General features: G+C 45.3%; 1 protein-coding gene across 2 annotated transcripts in view; it reads right to left on the minus strand.

Annotated features, from left to right (window-relative positions):
• Positions 1–21,351, minus strand: part of ASIC2 (acid sensing ion channel subunit 2) — a 1,343,693-nt gene that overhangs the window by 457,728 nt on the left and 864,614 nt on the right. The gene's annotated exons all lie outside the window — the stretch shown is intronic.

Raw genomic sequence — 21,351 nt, forward strand, 5'->3', positions numbered from 1 at the left:
AAACACTCAATTAGCTTCCTGCTTCCAGTCTCTTCTTGATAGAGTCCTCGCTAAAAGATGTTTCCATAATGCTGTGATTTTTGGATCCTCATATGTAAAAAAAAGCTGAATCCAACTAGCTAAACATCCCCGATGTGGTAAAGGAAAGAGAGCAGGGAAGAGGAATGAAAAATAGACTGAGACAGACATGGTGTCTGAAAAGTTCAGGGTTCCTGCTTGATATGCATGCTCTGCTCTGGCATCCCTGGCATGCCTCCATCTTTGTGTTGCTTACCAAAGAATTTCCTCTGGGCTGAAACTTCATTTCTGTTCTAATCAATGTGGGAAATTAAATGTCACTGGTGAGTCACCCTCGCATCGATGGGAACCTCTTGCTCGGTCAGTGTCTTTGCCAGAAGTGGCTCTCAGCCCCATAATGGGTGGCAAACTCCCAAGTGCACAGCAGGAACGAGCAAGCGTGGTCCGGCTGTCACCTCTCCTGGCTTGTGGATGGAGATGCCTCCCTCAGAGTGCAGCAGCCAGCAGAATGGTGGATGAACCAATTCCAATACATAGAAATGGGGCCAGATCTTTGCCCCAAATGTGCACCAAACCCCATGGTGACGAGGGTTGGAAAAGTCTCCTTAACTTTTTAAAGCAAATCTCCCCTCATCTCTGGGACAGGGCTGTTTTGTAGCTACACTCAAAGCTGGCATTTGGCCCAGGATCAGGATAACTTTATCCTTCTGCTTGCCCTGTGCTGCCCCTCACACCCGAGGACGGCCACCATCTTGTTCCAGGCTGCCCTTTGCTCCCCAGCACAGCTGCCATCTTGTTCCAGGCTGCCCTAGCACCCCAGCATGACCGCCATCTAGTTCCTGGCTGCCCCTTGCACCCCAGCACAGCCACCATCTTGTTCCATGCTGCTCCTTGCACCCCAGCATGGCCGCCATCTTCTTCCAGGTTACCCCTCGCTCCCCAGTACAGCTGCCATATTGCCTTGTGCCGCTCTGTTTGAAGTGTAGCCCTACTGCAGTGATATTGGCTGATCACAATGAGTGTAAGGAGGCAGCAGAGGAGATCTGTGTGGCACTCCTAGCCAGCCAGGGCAGAGTAGTGACCCCCAGTCATGTCAGATCCAGGATCCAGGACCCAGGCAAAACCAGCCCAGCCAGCCTGGGAAGAGACCTGGCAGGGGGAGTGAGCCTAAACTGCAGAGAAACAGATGCCAACCCGGCTAGGAGGGAGCCGGCAAGGGGAACCTACCCTGCTGAGCTGGTGGGGAAGCCTAGCCAGGGGGTAGAGAGCGCTGGGTTGGTCTTGCTTGGAGGGTATGTGCATCTGGGGGCAGCTTAAACAGTAAGGCCAGGAGAAAGATGGGCTAAGGGTGCTGTAGACAGCTACATGAGTCCCAAATTTCTGTTCCTGGCACATGAAGTCCTATTGCTGTGGAGTGATGGATACAACCCATCTTGGAGAATAAATCTGGTGTGTGAATAAAGTTGCTTATCCCTTGGCTGAGTCACTTACCCCCTGACTGGGAGGAGAGCAAGTCCCTGGCAGTTGCTATGGGGATGGAGCAGGTCACTAGGTGGACCCGCACCGTGCATGTCTTTGATAAAACGCAGACAGCTGCAGCAGGTGCTCACACACCAGTGGAGGGTCAGACACGCTGCCTGTGCTCTCCTGAACTGTGAGCCCAGGTATCCCCCAAACCCGGGGGGATTAGCAGATTTCGTCCCTCATCCATAATGATGCTTAGCACATTAAGGGCCCGATTCTCTGCTGGAGGAAATGGAGCAGTTCTATTCAGGTGAATGGAGCAGCACCCATTCACACCAGCAGCCAGTTTAGTGATCAAAGCCCTCTTCATCCCCACGGGGAAATGTGAGGTACAGAGAGGGAGAGTGACTTGATGGAGGCCAAACAGTGAGTGGGCATCAGGGCTGGAAATGGAGCTGAGACGCTCCTGGGTCCAGGTCCAGGGCTCTGACCACACTGCTTTATCAGTGTGATGATAGCTGGCACAGAATCCCTGTCCTCTCTTCTTGCTTCCCCCAGAGAGGCAGTGTGCTCCAGTGAGACTCAAGAGACTTGGGGTCTATTTCTGAGCAGACACTGAGCTTCTGGGTGGCCTTGTGCCCATTGCTTCATCTCCCACCCTTTGTCTTGTTTATTATTAGACTGTCAAGTGTTTGCAGCAGGGGCTGTCTCTCAGTATGGGTTTGTACAGCGCCTAGCACAAAGGGGCCTGGAACTCAGAGCCTCTAGCTACTCCTGTAACACAAGTAATGATACATTATAAACTATTCTGCTCCTGCCTAATTTGGGAGCAGGCTTGACAACAATCAGCCCTCCTAGATTCAGGCTAGGCCTGAAACATCCACCCCTGGCTCATGTGAGTGACAGGAGTTCAACACGGACTTAGTATAAAAACTAACCTTCAGTAGCACATGCATAATTCAAGTCATAAACAGAGGCATCACGGGTGGATTTAGCTCCTTGCAAATATGATATTTAAATGCCTAATACATATTCAGCAAACAGCTGAAAAAGAGGAGGTTGGGGGAAGGTCAGCATTCATCTCTTCGCTGTTCAGAAAAACAGAGCACAGTTGATTTGGTCAGTACTCTTCAGATATAAGGAATGTTATTTTACTGGGACTTTCATTTACCTGTAATATTTATGATAATCTACTTTGGAAATGAAAGGTGGACAGGGGGCACTGGAATGATTTCTCCATGAGCAGGCTTCCCCTGGCAGAGTTTATCTGTGAAAAGTTGCAGTGTTTCTGTACAGGAGCAGATTAATGAGCTTGAATCACGTGGCATGCCAATCGTGCCTGGGACAAGAGAAACTGCTAAATGCCTCATCACCTGGGCTAACGATGAAGCCTGGGTGCAAATGCTATGATTCAGACAAGCGGGGGAAGGGCATGGATATCTGTAACTGCATGGTAATTCTTAAAGATGTTTATGTAGCTTTGGTCCTGGCTATAGTGACTGAGGGACATCTATTAATGATCTCCTCCACAAGGTGAAAGTCACCCACTTTGCACAAAGTCCAACTGACTGGAAGGCTTGGGAGGGAAATCTGCAAGTCTTTGGGCTTGGGATCTAGTCCCTCTATCCTGTAGGGTTGTGCCCCAAGGTGCCTTTAGGGGCGGGGTTTGAGGCTACCGGGTCTGGGTAAACACTTCCCTGAGCCCACCCTCAAAAGGCTGTGGAGGTGGAGGTGGGGACATAGCAGGGAGTTTACTGAAACAAGTGTCGTCAACAACGTCGCCACCAGCTGAACTGGAGTTTTCATAGAGTGTGCCAGGTCCAAAGACCATGGGGTAAATCTACTGACTTCTTTGGAGGCATGGCAGAGACACACTGGACCCCACTTGCTACCTTGCCAGTGTTTTGTTTTGCATTTTTCCTTCCAGCTGGTTAGTTCTTCGAGGCGGAGAGGCTCTTGTCCGTCTGGCAGTTGCCTTGCTTTACAGCACTATGTGAAGGTGTGTTACTATATAAACAGCAAAACAGCATGCCAGTGTGTCTAGTAGTTAGAGTGGGGAGGGGGAGTGAGAATCAGGAGCTCTGCATTCCATTCCCAACTCTGCCCACAGACTTGCTTTGTGGCCTTTGGTAAAACACTGCACCTTAATGTGCCTCAGTTTCCCACCTGTAAAATGGGAGTGATAATAGGATGCTGTTTTGGAGCTTAGCTCATGAATGTGCCAAAAGTGCCTTAAGAGCTGCAAATGAAAGAAATCTGTACATAGTGGTGTCCATTAAAATATCAGTGTTTTCCATATTTTCCACTCAGGTGTGTGGGAGACACCACCATACCCCTCTAAACTGAGATCGGGCATCAAGGGAAGGATTGCAGCTACTGCTGTAGGTGTGCTGACCACTGCAAGTGCAAAGCATTAGAAGGACTGGACAGTCACAAGACCAAAGCAGCAGGACCCATGGTTCAAATGAGCCCAGAAATGACATGTTCTGAATAGGCAGAGATACAGCAATAAAAGGAAAAAAGACTCAAAAAGTAATAGCAAATTTTTTAAGTACATCAGAATCAGGAAGCCTGCTAAACAACCAGTGGGGGCCACTGGACAATCAAGATGCTAAAGGAGCACTCAAGGATGATAAGGCCATTGCGGAGAAACTAAAGGAATTCTTTGCAACGGTCTTCACAGCTGAGGATGTGAGGGAGATTCCCAAACCTGAGCCATTCTTTTTAGGTGACAGATCTGAGGAACTGTCCCAGATTGAAGTATCATTAGAGGAGGTTTTGGAACAAATTGATAAATTAAACAGCAATAAGTCACCAGGACCAGATGGTATTTACCCAAGAGTTCTGAAGGAATTCAAATGTAAAATTGCAGAACTACTAACTTTAGCCTGTAACCTATCATTTAAATCAGCTTCTGTACCAAATGACTGGAGAATAGCTAATGTGACGCCAATTTTTAAAAAGGGCTCCAGAGGTGTAAGCCTGACTTCAGTACCGGGCAAACTGGTTGAAACTATAATAAAGAACAATATTGTGAGACATATAGATGAGCATAATTTGTTGAGGAAGAGTCAACATGGTTTTAATAAAGGGAAATCATGCCTCACCAATCTACTAGAATTCTTTGAGGGGGTCAACAAACATGTGGACCAAGGAGATCCAGTGGATATAGTGTACTTAGATTTTCAGACAGCCTTTGACAAGGTCCCTCACCAAAGGCTCTTAAGCAAAGTAAGCTGCCACAGGATAAGAGGGAAAGTGTTCTCATGGATTGGTAACTGGTTAAAAGATAGGAAACAAAGGGTTGGTATAAATGGCCAGTTTTCAGAGTGGAGAGAGGTAAATAGTGGTGTCCCCCAGGGGTCTGTTCTGGGACCAATCCTATTCAACATATTCATCAATGATCTGGAAAAACGGGTAAACAGTGAGGTGGCAAAATTTGCAGGCAATACTAAAGATAGTTAAAACCCAGGCAGTCCACAAAGAGCTATAAAAGGATCTCTGAAAACTGGGTGACTGGGCAACAAAATGGCAGATGAAATTTAATGTTGATAAAGGCAAAGTAATGTACACTGGAAAGCATAATCCCAACTATACATATAAAATGATGGGGTCTAAATTAGCTGTTACCACTCAAGAAAGAGATCTTGGAGTCATTGTGGATAGTTCTCTGAAAACACCCACTTAACGTACAGCGGCAGTCAAAAAAGCAAACAGAATGCTGGGAATAATTAAGAAAGGGATGGATAATAGGACAGAAAATATTATGTTACCTCTATATAAATCCATGGTATGCCCACATATTGAATACTGTGTGCAGATGTGGTCGCCCCATCTCAAAAAAGATATATTGGAATTGGAAAAGGTTCAGAAAAGGGCAACAAAAATTATTAGGGGTATGGAACGGCTTCTGTATGAGGAGAGATTAATAAGGCTGGGACTTTTCAGCTTGGAAAAGAGACGGCTAAGGGGAGATATGATTGAGGTCTATAAAATCATGACTGGTGTAGAGAAAGTAGATAAGGAAGTGTTGTTTACTACTTCTCATAACACAAGAACTAGGGGTCACCAAATGAAATTAATAGGTAGCAGGTTTAAAACAAATAAAAGGAAGTATTTCTTCACACAATGCACAGTCAACCTGTGGAAATCCTTGCCGGAGAATGTTGTGAAGGCTAAGAACATAACAGGGTTCAAAAAAGAACTAGATAAATTCATGGAGGATAGGTCCATCAATGGCTATTAGCCAGGAAGGGCAGGGATGGTGTCCCTAGCCTCCGTTTGCCAGAAGCTGGGAATGAGTGACAGGGGATGGATCACTTGATGATTACCTGTTCTATTCAGTCCCTCTGGGGCACCTGGCACTGGCCACTGTCGGAAAACAGGAGACTGGGCTAGATGGACCTTTTACCCAGTAGGGCCATTCTTATGTTCTTATGAAAAATAAGAACCATGCTAGCTAGACATTCTCCTATTAACCATTCCATAATGAGACTAGAATTGGCATCACTTCCCTGTCAGGGTAAAGGGATTCTCCCATGTGGCGCGGGGAAGCTGGGATCCATATTAGGGCACATTCTCAGAGCACAGTGGCTAAGCATGGGCAAAGACATCACAAACCGGGCTGTGTTGCTTGGCATTTCAGCACCCCCATTTGTTCTTTTGATAACACTTAGCTCTCTCAATCTGGGTTTCCCTCTGTCTTTATTATGAGATATCATAAATTTACATTGGGGCTGGTTCTGCTCTCCTTTAGAACAGGTCTAAAACAGGGGGCCAGCTCTATAGAAGTCAATGGAGTTATGCCAATGTCAGTGCAGGGGAAGCCTTGTCACCAGGGTAACATTTTTTATCATCCATGGATGCAACATCTGTTATCTTATCTACCTGTCTGCTTCTGATGAACTTCTCACAGAGAGCAAGAAACGTCGATGGGCATGATTGGAGTTGCTGGTTTGACTATTAGATGCATTATTAACAGCTAGCACCAAGGAGCAGCGTCAACTCCAGCACCTCAAGCCTTTGAAAATGTCCGCCACCATTTCAGTCATGTGACCTCCTCTTGTGCTGTCAGTCAGCCATGCTCCCTGCATGGTACAAAAAGCCGAGGGTAAATCCGACAGCTCCTTCCCTCCTCCACTCCTCCCTGCAGCGGGAGAGGAGGAGGGAAGGAGCTGTCGGATTTAGAGTAGATGACACACCTGTCACAAACACTGTAAAGCACATAGGGATGCTTAGATGTTGATGTATGTGCCAGTGGGAATAGAAGAACAGCTAAAAAAAACGGTGTGGAGAGAAAACTGCTGGGAGCTGGTGATGAGAAGAGCAACAGCAGATTAGTGGGACATTAGAGACACTTAGCAGATCTTACCACCAGATTTATCTGAAGACATCTTCGTTCTTAGAGGGTATTTCCCCCCCCCCCCCTTCCCTTGTGGAAGCAGAAATTGGTATTCTGTCACTTCATCTGCACATTCTTACACCCCAACGAGGTGCTGAAGGACTTAGGGGGAAAATAATTGTTGGGTTTTCTCCAATTTGCCCAAGTCCTGCGCACGCATGTGTGTAGACAAACACTGACTTATCTGTAGCACGCCAAAGAACAACACGTGAGAAGAAAAACTCAGCTGAAATCTCTGGAAAGCAATCTACTTCACACTCAAAGTCTCCCTCCTCCAGAAGGGATCATAGCTAGCAAAGAAAAGAAAGCTTGTAGATATGCTACTGAAGGATTGGGGCTTGGAGGGGAAAGTGAGCCAGTAACAGACACATCATATTCTTTATTGATGAGCTGCAGGGATTAGAAAACTTGTAAAGGATCAAAATCAGAACGGTAGACAAATGAATTAAATATAAAGATGGGATCTTGGCTACGATGTTGAGCATACACACACACAAAAAGAAATAATGGACAAAAGATTGGGAACCAACATCTTTGAAAGATGCATTTTCCTCATGCACCAGGCAGTGGATGGACTTTAGAGATCCTGGTGTTGCACTCTCTAAATAAAATTGACCTGTATGTGTGCGCACGTGTATAGAGAATGCCCAGCAAGCTGTGATATACATTTCATTGCCGTGAGTTTGGGAGGGTTAATTATACATGGGTAGTGAAGCCATAAGTGTGTTATGTAGGTCATCCAAATGCGTGCCAGAGAAACCATTATCCTACTCCCACAGTAGAACGATGAAACACGTTTTCTGCAAACACTCATTTTGATTTGCAAATGAATCTGCTGTAGTGTGGGTTGGATCCCTTTTTGTGTTCATTTCCCCTGGCTGTTCTGACAACTCATTGCAAGGGGATGTGAGTTCATGCTGAATTCATGCTAAATTGTCACTTCTAGGGAAACATCACACCCCTGTGCAAAAGGCCAGCATGAGGCCCAGCACCACTCAGGATACTGGATAGTGGAAATTCCAATGTGTCCAATGGGACGTTGCGCGCTTTCTGTGGAATGTCGTGAGGTGCCAGATCTCTGAGCCCCAAGGACGTGTAAGTGGTACACAGGCCTTCAACAGGGGTGCCTTTCAGCATGAGAATGAATTGCATAACTAACCACCTGTGCGAACTGTGAATCATACGCTTCAATACACAATTCAAGATCTGCACGACTGGCAGGTTATTTATGTTACCAGGAGTCCAGCAGCGCAGACCTTGGAGGAGGAGATGAAACGGAGTTTCATATTACAGTTGTACACAGGATGGAAATTCTGCTCTGCAAAAGATTTTGATGTATTTTGTTTCACTCTGGAGTCAGGAGTTCAATTCCTGCCTCTGCCACAGACTCAATATGTGGCCTTGGGCAAGTCTTTTGACCTACATTTGATAAAGCAGCCTATCATTTTGGGTACCCCATTTAAGACAACTCGGAAAATCACGCTGGGTGCTTGAAAACAGAACCTTGGTATTTGAAAATGGAAACCTTTTTTTAAAATGTAGGCCTTCCTCTCTCTCTGTGTCTTGTTCGCCTCATCTGTAAAGTGGAAACAATAGCACTGTCCTGTGTTAGAGGTGGGGTTATAGGAACAATTAATGATTGTGGGGCTTCAGATACTGGTGACATGGGCCATAGGCTAGCTTGCAAAGGTGGCTCTCTTGATAAACAATTATTTTTATGAATCACTTGTACAGTGGTCGCGCCTAGAAGCCCTGATTGAGACTAGGGCCTTATTGTGCTAGGTGCTATATCTAGGTATTGATCAGAAAGCTTTGCCAAAAAAGCTGTGGGGGATGTTCCTGCCCTGGGCGAGAAGCATGCTGCCCTGTGCATCACTTGCCTACCTGTTATATTCCTCCATCGAATGTTCTGTTTCTCCACAAAGGAGCCCCAGGTGCATGTCCTGTGTGTGAAGGCCGTGCTGCAGGTCTCATATATTATCCCTTTAAAACAACCCGAAAACATGGAAGTCCTTGAAACCAGTGACTTGCCTAGCCTTGAGGGCTACTGCATGGCCAGGATTTACAAGGTACTAGATGCACAGAGCCAGATTCATCCCACAAAGCCAAAGGAATTATGCCAGCGATTGATTGGGATCACAGAGACTAATGAGGCGACTGAAGAAAACCCTGAGTCGCCTAAGAATTTCCTAGCAGAGACCTTGGCATGTAGATGTAGACATAATCCTCCACCTCAGACTTCTTAATCTTAAAGGAAGGGAAATGGCAGTCACAGTGATCTTCACATAAATATTTCCCATACGTTATCTGGTAGTAATCTTGCCGACTGCAAGATACCAGTTCGACATTAAAGCTTCACTGCGGCTGTGTTCGTTCCCACACACGTGGGAGTAAAAGCCAAGTGAACACCACAAAGAGGGGGTTTGCTTAGGGCCTGGTTTCTGATTATTTATTTATCCAGACACACGGACTTTCCTTCTTTCACTCCCAAACGCTCCATGATTTTTTTATCTGTGGATGCTCTCCTGTCATGTTTTCAGGACAGGTTGGAGTCTGTTATTTTACAGCTTCAGAAATAGGTCTGCTGGGCTGTACAAAGTCAGATTTATAAATCACAACCAAGCTCCTCGCCCTATGCTCTGCATGCCCTGGCACAGTTTAATATCTAGTAAAATGTCACTGAACAATGCACATAAGGCTGCCGAAGGAGAGCATGCTCAGCTGCAAGTCAAACCACTATGCTCAGGCGTATGTATGCGCCGTGACAACTTTACAAAGATACAGCAGCTGCATGTTATTTATGCTGCATGAGATGGCTGAGTTTCTCCATAGTAGCTTCTTAAAACAGCTGGGCAGCCCATGCACGTGCTTCCTAGGATCCACAGGAATTGCCCCAGCCACACACTTTCTTGTCTTCAAGATTTTCATTCGAAAACAAATGAGACCAGGCCAGAGCAAGCAAAGCAACAAGGCCTCTGGCACCAGGCCGCTGTGCAGTCTTTTGTCTTTTTGTCTTTTGGCTTCTGAGTCTTCAGGTCAGGCTCGGTTTATGTTTTCAAGCTTTCCTTCACAACCATGAGAGCTAGAAATTTACTCTTTAAATTAAAAAAAAAATTAAAACCCAAGCAAGCAAGCTGAGATTTGCACCTAATCACAAGTCTCTAGGAGCTGGGGCTTTAAGAAAAACATCAAATAGCATGAGTACCATAGTACAGTTGCAAGTTGTCAACACTGATCTCCTAGAGCTCTGGAGGTCCTGGTACCTTCATCCAACAATCTGTCCATTGAGCCGTCTAATCTATTCTTTCCGTTATAAACTTTGGGTTGATGACTGTCTCCATTTTGTGTTTTGTACATAACCAAATGCACTGTCCAATCTCTCCCCCTACTTGGGAATAGTTTTCACGTTATGAACACTATCTAGCAACTATGGAATCCATTGTTCCTGCATTGACCTTTAGAGCATATTTGAATTTCCTTGCAAACGCTGACCTGAGTGGTCAAAGTTGCACCATTGAGACTGACACTCTGCAGGAGATACAACGAGGCACCTTAGAGACTAACAAATTTATTAGGGCATAAGCTTTTTAATGGGCTACAACCCACAGAGTGCATGGAGTGGAAAATACAGTAGGAAGATATATATACATAGTACATTAAAAGATGGGACTTGCCTTACCAATTTGAACGAGACAATTCAATTAAAGTGGGCTATTGATTACTTTTGTAGTGGTAATCAGGGTGGCCCATTTCAAACAGTTGACAAGAAGGTGTGAGTAACACTAGGGGGGATATTAGCATGGGGAAACTAGTTTTTAGTTCTTGTAGTGACCCATCCACTCCCAGTCTTTATTCAGGCCTAATTTGATGGTGTCCAGTTTGCAAATTAATTCCAGTTCTGCAGTTTCTCATTGGAGTCTGTTTTTGAAGTTTTGTTGCTGAAGAATCGCCACTTTTAAGTCTGTTATTGAGTGTTCAGGGTGGTTGAAGTGTTCTCTGACTGGTTTTTGAATGTTATAATTCTTGATGTCTGATTTGTGTCCATTTATTCTTTTGCTAGAGACTGTCTGGTTTGGCCAATGTACATGGCAGAGGGGCATTGCTGGCACATGATGGCATATATCACATTGGTAGATGTGCAGGTGAACGAGCCTCTGATGGTGTGACTGATGTGGTTAGGTCCTATGATGGTGTCCCTTGAATAGATATGTGGACAGAGTTGGCAAAGGGGTTTGTTGCAGGGATAGGTTCCTGGGTTAGTGTTTTTGTTGTGTGGTGTGTAGTTGCTGGTGAGTATTTGCTTCAGGTTGATGGGCTGTTTGTAAGCGAGGACTGGCCTGTCTCCCAAGGTCTGTGAGAGTGAGGGATCATCCTTCAGGATAGGTTGTAGATCCTTGATGATACACTGGAGAGGTTTTAGTTGGGGGCTGAAGGTGATGGCTAGTGGAGTTCTGTTCCTTACTTTGTTGGGCCTGTCCTGTAGTAGGTGACTTCTGGGTACCCTTCTGGCTTCGAGATGTGAGGTGGTTTCAGCCAGGGAATCCTGCTGTAGCTTCAAGGTACTATTGACTGACAGAATCCCTCCATCAAACATTAGTCAGAGAGGGAAAACTTATGAGATTTAATTTAGAGGACCTGCAAAGAGTGGCCCAAGATAAATAGGGGTGGAGGAGCCATATTTGTGCCCTATGCAATGTCTGGTGGCGCAGAAAGAATTCAGAAATATTATGAGATGAAATAATGCCTCTGAATCCCAGAGGCAGCTACTGAGACACAGGCAATGGAAGTGTGGGAGACAAACTGTTCTGGAGAGAACCTGGGCCCAAAACTTACTGAACCACAGCAAGAGGTGTAGTAAGAAGAGGGCCTGAGACATAAGCCCTTGTATCAGAGGCCCAATGTGAAGCCTGAGGCCTGGGCTAAAGTAGCGGTCAAAACTTTGCTGATATAAAGCAAAATCAGGCTGTGAGCTAGAGGCAGGCCCTGCTCACAGAATCTGACAAGAACTGATATTGCAGAAACACACATTCCTAAGAACATAGCCGTGCACAGCACATGTCATTAGGGTGTGCACCCAGCGAATTTTTTTTAAAGGCTAACATTTATTGAATACTCAATCATAAAGGACATTATTTTTATTCATCCAACAAACTAAAGAAACTAAAACTTAACGAAAACTTAATTTCTTTTAAATTAACAACTAAACTTTACTTAAAAAATACAAACTTAAAAAATGAGACACAAAATACCAAATTTTTGCTGTAGTGATAACCAGGCATATACAAAGATACAGTCAATTTTCATGATCTTTATCTTTAACCTTAAGCTAACCCAAATTGACCAAAACAGATTAAGGTTTCTTCATCTTCCTGTCCTAGAGAATGAGACATCACTCACGAGGTGTTATGGACTTAAATTCCTCAATCACATAATTATAATTAACTGATGAAGCCAATCCTTGTTCAATGTACAAAATCATGAGTGAGTCAAGGCGCTGTTGGGACATTGTATTTCTTAGTTTGTTTTTTACATGTGCTAGTTTCGAAAAGGCTCTTTTACATGAACAGCTTGTGTCAAGGTTCCTTCCCCACTCTGAACTCTAGGGTACAATGTGTGGACCTGCATGGAAACCTCCTAAGCTTACTTTTACCAGCTTAGGTTAAAACTTCCCCAAGGTACAAACTATTTTACCTTTTGCCCTTGGACTTCCACTGCCACCACGAAATGTCTGACCGGGTTTATTTTTGAGAAAGCTTTGTTTGTAAACGTCTTTCCCCCCAAAATCCTCCAAACCCTTTACCCCACTTCTTGGGGAATGTTTGGTAAAAATCTTCACCAATTTGCATAGGTGACCACAGATCCAAACTCTTGGATCTTAAGAACAATGAAAAAAGCATTGAGTTCTTACAAGAAAAATTTTAATAGAAGAAGCAGTAAAAAAAGAATCACCCCTGTAAAATCAAGATGGTAAATATCTTACAGGGTAATTAGATTCAAAACATAGAGAATCCCTCTAGGCAAAACCTTAAGTTACAAAAAGACATACAGACAGGAATATCCATTCTATTCAGCACAGCTTATTTTCTCAGCCATTTAAAGAAATCATAATCTAACGCATATCTAGCTAGATTACTTACTAAATTCTAAGACTCCATTCCTGTTCTGTCCCCGGCAAAAGCATCACACAGACAGACTCTTTGTTTCTCCCTCCCTCCAGCTTTTGAAAGTATCTTGTCTCCTCATTGGTCATTTTGGTCAGGTGCCAGTGAGGTTATCCTAGCTTCTTAACCCTTTACAGGTGAAAGGGTTTTTCCTCTGGCCAGGAGGGATTTAAAGGTGTTTACCCTTTCCTTTATATTTATGACAGCTTGTAACAGGTAAGACTGCAAAGCATTGAAGAGATTTGTAAAAGGCCTGGAACATGGAAGATCGATCCAATTCCTTTAGCCAATCAAGCCACTCTCTGGTGGTGTTCGTAGGAAGAAGATCCGTCATAACCCCAAAGCAATCCGACTTCAGCTTCCAACTCATCCAAGGACACTTTAAATTTGTTAGCAACAATTCTCATATCGTCCCTGCCAATGTCTAAGCTCAGCAGTTTTCCCACTGCAGTCACAATTTTACAAGTCTCCTTTTCAAATTGCTGGTCGATGCTGGTAATCGCTGAGTCTAGGAGTCTCCTGCTCCTCTTTTGTATCAAAGTGATGCTGGGACTCAAACGTGTCATCAATAGGAGTGGACTTTTTCACTTCTTAACTGGGGGAATCGATATATCATTCTCTACACACATTTTCACACTGTCACTGAAAATAAATTGAAAATATTCTGGGCCACTTCTCATCACAGCCAAAGAGTTACGCAAGCTTTTCACCCCTGTCATTCATAGAATATCAGGGTTGGAAGGGACTTCAGGAGGTCATCTAGTCCAACCCCCTGCTCAAAGCAGGACCAATCCCCAATTAAATCATCCCAACCAGGGCTTTGTCAAGCGTGACCTTAAAAACTTCTAAGGAAGGAGATTCTACCACCTCCCTAGGTAACGCATTACAGTTGTTTCACCACCCTCCTAGTGAAAAAGTTTTTCCTAATATCCAACCTAAACCTCCCCCACTGCAATGTGAGACCATTACTCCTTGTCCTATCATCTTCTACCACTGAGGATAGTCTAGAACCATCCTCTTTGGAACCACCTCTCAGGTAGTTGAAAGCAGCTATCAAATCCCCCCTCATTCTTCTCTTCCGCAGACTAAACAAGCCCAGTTCCCTCAGCCTCTCTTCATAAGTCATGTGTTCCAGACCCCTAATCATTTTTGTTGCCCTTCGCTAGACTCTCTCCAATTTTTCCACATCCTTCTTGTAGTGTGGGGCCCAAAACTGGACACAGTACTCCAGATGAGGCCTCACCAATGTCGAATAGTGAATGATCACATCCCTCGATCTGCTGGCTATGCCCCTACTTATACATCCAAAAATGCCATTAGCCTTCTTGGCAACACTGTTGACTCATATTCAACACACTGTTGACTCATATCCAACTTCTCGTCCACTGTCACCCCTAGGTCCTTTTCCGCAGAACTGCTGCCTAGCCATTCGGTCCCCAGTCTGTAGTGGTGCATTGGATTCTTCCGTCCTAAGTGCAGAACCCTATACTTATCCTTGTCGAACCTCAGATTTCTCTTGGCCCAATCCTCCAATTTTTCTAGGTCCCTCTGTATCCTATCCCTACCTGTCACCATATCTACCACTCCTCCTAGTTTAGTGTCATCTGCAAATTTGCTGAGAGTGCAATCCACACCATCCTCCAGATCATTTATGAAGATATTGAACAAAACCAGCCCCAGGACTGACCCTTGGGGCACTCCACTTGATACCGGCTGCCATCTAGACATGGAGCCATTGATCACTACCCGTTGAGCCCGACAATCTAGCCAACTTTCTACCCACCTTATAGTGCATTCATCCAGCCCATACTTCTTTAACTTGCTGACAAGAATACTGTGGGAGACCGTGTCAAAAGCTTTGCTAAAGTCAAGAAACAATACATCCACTGCTTTCCCTGCATCCACAGAACCAGTAATCTCATCATAGAAGGCAATTAGATTAGTCAGGCATGACCTTCCCTTGGTGAACCCATGCTGACTGTTCCTGATCACTTTCCTCTCGTGTATGTGCTTCAGGATTGATTCCTTGAGGACCTGTTCCATGATTTTTCCAGGGACTGAGGTGAGGCTGACTGGCCTGTAGTTCCCAGGATCCTCCTTCTTCCCTTTTTTAAGGATGGGCACTACATTAGCCCTTTTCCAGTCATCCGGGACCTCCCCCGATCACCATGAGTTTTCAAAGATAATGGCCAATGGCTCTGCAATCACAGCTGTCAACTCCTTTAGCACTCTCGGATGCAACGCATCCGGCCCCATGGACTTGTGCACATCCAGCTTTTCTAAATAGTCCCTAACCACTTCTTTCTCCACAGAGGGCTGGCCATCTACTCCCCATGCTGTGTTGCCCAGCGCAGCAGTCTAGGAGCTGACCTTGTTCGTGAAGACAGAGGCAAAGAAAGCATTGAGTACATTAGCTTTTTCCAGATCTTCTGTCACTAGGTTGCCTCCCTCATTCAGTAAGGGGCCAACACTTTCTTTGACTTTCTTCTTGTTGCCAACATACCTGAAGAAACCCTTCTTGTTACTCTTAACATCTCTTGTTAGCTGCAGCTCCAGGTGCGATTTGGCCCTCCTGATTTCATTTCTACATGCCCAAGCAACATTTTTATACTTCCCTGGTCATTGCAGTGAGTAAATTGAGAACTGGAGCTTGAAGAGCCTTACTCGCTTTTACCACCATCTGGAGAACAGGGTGCATCATGTGAAGGGCAAAGATGAACTTGAATGAATTTAGTTCATAGATAAGGCCCCTGTCTTTTATTTTAATGTCAGCAAGGCCAGTTGTTTCGATAATCTCTTGTAAAGCTTGTAAAATGATGGAGTAGTTTTGTTTTACAGCAGCCACTGCTTCTGCTCTGCATGCCCATCTTGTGTTTAATAGTGACTTCAAAGTCTTCAACTGGGATCCTACTTCTTGTGAAATCTTCTCCATTACTGCTTGTCACACAGGACTCCCCTCCATGAAGGCATAAAGAGTCTGAATAACACCAAAAAAATCAAAGACAGTTCTGTTTTGTTTACTTGCAGTGCATGCATCTACTAGGACGAGGTTCAAACAATGCGCATAGCAGTGTACATAGAGTATTTCACTGTTTCTTTCTTTACATTTCATTTGAACTTCCGCAGTACATCCAGACATAGTAGATGCTCCATCAAAACAGACAGACATCACTGATGACCAGACAATTTTAAGAATGCCAAGAACTTCATTTAACTGGTCAAAAATAGACTGAGCATCAACTGTTAATAGTCTCTGAACAGAAACCAAATGTTCAGCACGACTATGTTTTTCATTGTCAAAATACCACACCACAATGGACATCTGTTTATGGTGTCCACAGTCAGTAGTGTCGTCGGCAATTATTGAGACCATTTTTCCATTTAGTGAAGACACAATCTTTTGTTGCACAATGTTGTGCAAGGCCACAATTCAATCATTTTGGATGCGATTACTCCGGTAGCTAGTGTTTCGAGGAGATTGTTGCACATGCTTTCCCATTACGGGATCATATTTTTGGAGCATATTGACAAGATTTAGAAATAAACCTTTCTCAAAACTGTCAGCTTTTTCATTGTGACCCCTGAATGGTCTCCCACCTTTTGCCAAACACAGAACAATGTCAATCAGACGCTCCATTACACTTCAGTTATGGCACTGTTCTTCTTCTTGTTTAGACAGATAAGCCTGCTTGCCCTCATTCAACAATACATCAATAGGTTTCCCTTCATTAAAACTTTCCGTGAAGAACAGCTCAACACATGAGATTTTGACAGTTGGTGGTTTTTAAAACATTTGTTAGCCCTATGCCATTTCTGAATCCCTTATCAATAAATGCTGGATCAGTGTGACCTTTGTTTGCTGCATCATTAGAGGAGAAGAAACGGCAGTAAAAGCAAAATGCTGCGTCCTTTGATGGGCTGTACTCTAACCACCTAGACTTTTCATACCAGTCAGACTGAAAACTTCTTTGTTATTCCCTATTTTACTTCTAGGAAACATGCTCAATCTAGGCTGATAAGGACCCCTAGATAATCGAGACTGGCGTTCTAATCTATTTTTTGGACTATCACAGACCGGGCCATCAGAGGGAACGTTTGATGGCTTTGAAGAGGAGCTACACTGATCTGAGCTAAGGGACGAAGTCTGTTTTTGTTGGTCATTGCTCACACACTGGAACTGGTGGCGGCATTTTCTTCATGTAAATTCTTAACCCAGGAGTCCGAGGTATTTGCACAACGATCAGCACGTTCATTATCCTTCAGTTTGTCTGCTCCTTTTTCTATCTTAACAACGAAATGATCCATAGTTTAAAATTGAAAGGGGGTATCGTACGATTGAATTAAAATGTAAAGCCACGCCCTTGTTCTGCTATTTCAGTTGAGTACACGCGACACAGATTACAAACACTGCAGACACTGCGCTGGGCATCCCTGACGTGGCCGCTTATATAGGTCAAAGAATTTTCTAGAATAGCAGTCGGAGGGGGAGGGGAGGACCAATAGTAATGTGGCACCGCAGTAGTGGGGATACATGCTGCATGCGAATGCGGACTTTCCAGACACTTCCACAACATCGAGATTACGTAATTTGGCGCTTATTGCATAATACAACAATCCACACTTTAAAACTAAAAAAGTGTATCATGCAATTAAAACAAAACACAAAGCCACTTTTTTTTGAGACATTAGGGCAGGGGTCTCAAACTCAAATGACCACAAGGGCCACATAAGGACTAGTTCATTGGCCCAAGGGCCGCATCACCGACACACACCCCCGTCGCTGCCCCCGGCCCCGCCCCCACTCCACCCCTTCCATGAGGCCCCGCCCCTGCCCTGCCTCTTCCCACCCCTTCCCTGCCCCCCATTCCAACCCCTTTCCAGAAGTCCGCACCCCAACTCCAGCCGCTCCCTGCCCCCAGGGGATACAGGAGGTGAGCAGGGTGCAGCAGGAGGCTCAGACAGGGAGTTGGGGTGCATCAGGGGTCAGGGCAGGGAGTTGGGGTGCAGGAGGTGTGCAGGGTATGGCTGGGGGCTCAGGGCAGGAGTTGGGGTGTGGGGTGCAGGAGGGGTAAGAGGTGTGGCAGAGGGTCAGGGTGCAGCAGTGGGCTCAGGGCAGGGGGTTGGGGTGCAGGAGGGGTGTGGGATACGGCAGGGGGCTCAGGGTAGGGAGTTGAGGTGTGGGGTGCAGGAGGGGTGCAGGGGGCTCAGGGCAGGTGGTTGGGGTGCAGGAGGGGTGTGGGGTGAGGCAGGGATCTCAGGGCTGGGAGTTGGGCTCCCTGCCTGCCTCCCCTGGCCCTGCTCTGCTCTGCTCTGGGAACCAGACGGAACCACGTCCCTGCTGCCCCTGCGGGAGGGGAGGCACAGGGCTCTGTGTGCTACTTTTGTGCTCCTCCATGTACCTCCCCCGAAGCTCCCATTGGCCGCGGTTCCCCATTCCCGGCCAATGGGAGCTGCTGGGGGCGGTGCCTGTATGCAACGCATGGAGCCCTCTGCACCCCTCCCCCCCAGGGACGTGGTGCCAGGAGTGGCTCGGGGCTCGCAGCACCACGGGGGGCAATCCTGGCCCGCAGGCTGTATTTTGCCCACCCCTGGCCTGGAGGTAGGCAGGCACACAGGGAGTTTGGTGGGCCACAGGAAATAGCCCCGCAGGCCAAATGTTTGAGACCCCTGCATTAGGGTGTGCCTGGGCACATCCAGCACACCCCCTATGCACACCCATGCCTAAGAAGTGGTAGGCAGAGGAGGTGGAGGGGGGGGGAAAGGGCTACAGAGCTATGGATATGCTCGCTTGATTAATCCCAATAAACATTGCATTGCCTGCACTTCAGAATTTCTGGTCTTCTGCTTTCTCTCTGCGAGACAAGAACCAGGGGAGGGCAAAGGGAAAGCCCTTAATAGGGTGGTGCCCAGCACCTAGTACCATGGGTCCTCTAGGTACTACTGTGAAGTAATCATAGATCTGCTCAAGATTATGCAAAGAGCCACTAGTGAACTCAAAAAGAACAGGAGTACTTGTGGCAATAACAAATTTATTTGAGCATAAGCTTTCGTGAGCTACAGCTCACTTCATTGGATGAACTCAGCAACTGAACTGAAGACTCCTGACTAACTACCTTTTTCTAGGTACTAACACAGCATTCATCCCCCTAGTAGCTGAGTGCCATTATTTTCAGCCTTCGTCTCTAACCACTAGATAAAAATCTTTCCCACAGAGACAAATAATAGAGATTAGCAGAAAGAAAAATATTCAGATGTAAGAAAGTGGTTGACAGTTTCCCACTTTGCCATGAACTAAAATAATAATTTTTCTGTCTTGTTTGTATCACACCAAATTAAGCCCATGTAAGCCCAAAGCAAGAAGATCCTATCCAAGTTTTCCACGAGAGCTCAGGTAATGCTACACAAGCAGTGAAGTCACCACCCAACTCAATCCTGTGTGAACTCTGCGCAGCAGCAACCCAACTAATTGCAGCTCTGATTAATGAGTCTTGTACTGAAGTCCTAATTGCATAATGAGAACCTTATAGTTCGCTTTAACTACTGAATTGTTTCCAAATTAACCCAGCCCTGCACATGCATTCACTGCAACCTGTAGTTGGGGTAATTTGCGTGCTATAATTACCAGTGTTACACTTTATATGTGGCTCTGTGGTTAGTGTTACAAAGTATTTATTTCTGCTCCAGCAAATTGTGATCTTAGATATTTGTATTGTGTTTGAATTGTGAGTGGTAAGGAGATTGTAAGTGTTGTTTTGAACTATCTTCAAGCTAGAGTACACAGCAATAATCACTTTGTAAGTGTTCTCTGCCACCTGTCTGTGTGGTATGAGACAGTTCTATGCTCTTGCTTATTTAAAGACAATCAGAACCCATGTGCCAGATCTGGAAGGCTACATGACTCCATCTAACCTCTTCTGTGTACACCCTGATTCACCGACTGCCATCCCTCCTGTCAGCAATACAGACATTGTGGTCAATCTGTTGATTGTCTTCTTCCAAGAAACAAAGGTTGATTCGGGAAGGCCTCTTGGGAGAGGGGTGGGCTTCTTGAAAGGCACTATCCTCCTTCAAATTCTTCCTTCAAACTCTCCTTTGCCATGATGCTGACAAAAAAAACCCTTGACAACAGTTAGGCCACTGGTACACTGGTACCATCGCCCATCATGTTGGGGTAGTATTGTCTCATTGGTTCCTTGTACTCCTCCGTCACTCCACATTCATCTGTTGTCTCATCTCATATTAGATTCTATAGGGCAGGGACCCTGTTTGTATGTACAGCACCAGGCACAGTAGAGTCCTGGTCCAGGACTATGGCACCTAAAAAGGTGCTATGGTAATACCAATAAATAAATAAATAGTAAAGGGGTAGGGAAAATAGCAGAGGAGTCAGGGAACTGACTGGCAGATTTACAGCATTTCCTTTTGCTACTCTGTCACTTTTGCAATTTTGGGGAAGTTATGAAAAGTGCCAGGGAGGGGAAGGGGAAGGTGTCATAAATATAAAGGGAAGGGTAAACCCCTTTGAAATCCCTCCTGGCCAGGGGAAAGCTCCTCTCACCTGTAAAGGGTTAAGAAGCTAAAGGTAACCTCGCTGGCACCTGACCAAAATGACCAATGAGGAGACAAGATACTTTCAAAAGCTGGGAGGAGGGAGAGAAACAAAGGGTTTGTGTGTCTGTCTGTAGTCGTCTTGGCCAGGGACAGAACAGGAATGGAGCCTTAGAACTTTTAGTAAGTAATCTAGCTAGGTATGTGTTAGATTATGATTTCTTTAAATGGCTGAGAAAAGAATTGTGCTGAATAGAATAACTATTTCTGTCTGTGTATCTTTTTTGTAACTTAAGGTTTTGCCTAGAGGGGTTCTCTATGTTTTTTTAATCTAATTACCCTGTAAGATATATACCATCCTGATTTTACAGGGGGGATTTCTTTATTTCTATTTACTTCTATTTTTTATTAAAAGTCTTCTTGTAAAACACTGAATGCTTTTTCATTGTTCTCAGATCCAAGGGTTTGGGTTTGTGGTCACCTATGCAAATTGGTGAGGCTTGTTATCCAACATTTCCCAGGAAAGGGGGGGTGCAAGTGTTGGGAGGATTGTTCATTGTTCTTAAGATCCAAGGGTCTGGGTCTGTGGTCACCTATGCAAATTGGTGAGGCTTTTTACCAAACCTTGTCCAGGAAGTGGGGTGCAAGGTTTTGTGAAGTATTTTGGGGGGAAGGACGCGTCCAAACAGCTCTTCCCCAGTAACCAGTATTAGTTTGGTGGTGGTAGCGGCCATTCCAAGGATAACGGGGGTAATATTT

Source organism: Lepidochelys kempii, chromosome 27 (genome assembly GCF_965140265.1).
Source record: "Lepidochelys kempii isolate rLepKem1 chromosome 27, rLepKem1.hap2, whole genome shotgun sequence".
Lineage (NCBI taxonomy): Eukaryota > Metazoa > Chordata > Testudines > Cheloniidae > Lepidochelys > Lepidochelys kempii.